General features: G+C 44.7%; 1 non-coding gene across 1 annotated transcript; it reads left to right on the top strand.

Moving 5' to 3' along the window:
• Nucleotides 1–940: 940 nt before the first annotated feature.
• Nucleotides 941–1,012, top strand: trnaw-cca (transfer RNA tryptophan (anticodon CCA)). The gene has a single exon. It is a non-coding gene; the product is annotated as a tRNA-Trp (tRNA).
• The last annotated feature ends 1,330 nt before the right edge of the window (nt 1,013–2,342 follow it).

Below are 2,342 nucleotides of genomic sequence, written 5' to 3'. Positions count from 1 at the left end.
GCGGAAACGTCAGGGGTACTCTCTATAATCTGACTGTTGCCCTTCCACCTTCTGACTCACTCGCTTATCTATCTCCTGAGGTATCGCTGTGACTACTTGCCTATAACGCTTATCTGTCACCTCCTCACCACCTCTGACCAAACGAAAGTCATCGAGCTGCATCTCCAGTTTCCTAACCCATTCTCCAAAAAGCTCTAGCTCGACGCACCAGACGCAGATGCACCCGTCCGGGAGGCCAGCTGTCTCCCAGACATCCCATATCCGACACCCAGTACAGAACAGATAGACTAACTATTTTTATTCTTCACAAGTAACTTACCTTGTCTGGACTCCAACTTCCTCTACACCAGAGCCCACTCTATAAAGCTTTATATTTTTATATTTTTATACTCTATATTTTTCAATTTTTCCCACGGTTCTAACGCGATGACGTCCACGCGCCTGCGCAGTCGTTCTTCGATCAAACCGCTGAAGAAAAAAATGACGTTTCGGCCCGAAACGTCGACAGTGCTTTTTCTGCTTTCCACCAGCGTTTTTTTTGTGTGTTTTGAAGAAAAAACTGATCTCCTTTCAATTCTTTCAGCCAGTCTAACTCGTTAACGTCCTCATGTCCCCGCAGTCGGGCCTCTCAGAAGACCTCAACTATTATAACCACCATCACGTCTCCTAACTTAGAGCGGTTCTTTGTACTTTGATTAACGAGCGAAAATTATTACCTGAGGGCAAAAACTTATCAATCGCCCGTCTGTGGACACTTTCTGGAGGTCCAAGATCCGTATGCTCCACGACCGCTGGATTATATGTATAAATGTAGGATGGGACTATGTTGACATAAATGTGCTAGGTTTTCTAAAATGGACACCTTCTACCTTAGGTTACGAACCTATCAATCACCCCTCGTATATGGCTGGAGAACCTCACTTAATCTGGCGGAATGTCTGACCTCGTGGCGCAACGGTAGCGCATCTGACTCCAGATCAGAAGGCTGCGTGTTCGAATCACGTCGAGGTCACAAGTGCTGCGTCGGGTTTTGTCATCAAAATGTTTGCTGCGTGTCCTCTCAGTTGTTCTTTTCCGGAATTTAACGCACTTTACCCTTCGGAAAACAGCTGGCAGAAGTGGAGCTGTGTGGCTAATTTTAACAATGAAATGCCGTATCGAAAATGAAATACTGTATCGAAAAACAGAATCCTCTTTTATTTCATTGTAAATCCTGCAGTTGCTGGGAATTTGAAATACAGAAGAAAATCGTGGAAACATTCAGTAGGTCATTCAGCATCGGTGGAAAGGAGCTACATTTCCAGCATATACCGCGTTCCCACCATCTCTACGTTATTATAAGAGGTCGCCACCCTGACACAGCGGCCTCAACGGAGCAAAAACAAAGTTGCTGGTTGTGGACTGCAGGAGGAAAGGAGACAGGCTAACACCTATTGACATCTGGGATTGAGAGGGTGAACAACTTTCAGTTCCTCAGCAGGCACATGACGGAGGCCCTCACGTGGTCTGTAAACACCAGCTGTGTGGTGTAAAAGGCACAACAGACATTTTTCACCTCACACGGTTGAAGAAGTTTGGCACAGGCCAACGCATCCGAAAAACTTTATGCAGGGTCACCATTGAGAACATCCTGACTGGCTGCATCACTGTCTGGTATGGGAAGTGTACTTCCCTCAATCCCAGGACTCTGCAGAGAGTGGTGCGGACATCCCAGCACATCTGTAGATACGAACTTTCCACTATTCAAGGCATTTACAAAGACAGGCGTTTAAGAAGGGCCCGAAGGGTCATTGGGGACACAAGATACTCCAACCACAAACTAATCCAGCTACTACCATCCAGGAAACGGTACCGTAGCATAAAAGCCAGGACCAATTTGCTCCAGGATATCAGATTGATTAATTCATGTTGATACATCTGTATATCTATGTTATATTGACTGTCCTTTTGTACATGCTATTTAATATAAATTAATATAACAGCATATTTAGATGGAGTCCTAAGGCAAAGAGATTTACTCCTCATGTATATGAAGGATGTAAGTAATAAAGTCAATTCAATTCCATCTTCCTTTGTAAAGCCGATGGAAGCCAGTGCCTGCCCAATAACAGATTTTTCAATGTGACATACCATATAGAACAGTACAGCACTTCACAGGCCTTCCGGCCAAAAATGATGTAGCAACTCCTGTGCCAAATGCACGTTTGTGCAGTACTTTTCTTCCATGCAGGTAGCTTGTGCCCAGCCTTCGGGTTGAGTGATTCATTCATAATTCAACACGTCAGATTGGCTTTAAGGATATATGCGTCCTTCAACATGTAGCCAGATAAAATGCGAAGTTC

This window comes from Hypanus sabinus, chromosome 9, assembly GCF_030144855.1.
Source record: "Hypanus sabinus isolate sHypSab1 chromosome 9, sHypSab1.hap1, whole genome shotgun sequence".
Lineage (NCBI taxonomy): Eukaryota > Metazoa > Chordata > Chondrichthyes > Myliobatiformes > Dasyatidae > Hypanus > Hypanus sabinus.
The sequence above is the reverse complement of the archived record's forward strand: the minus strand, read 5'-3'. Positions and strand labels throughout refer to the sequence as shown.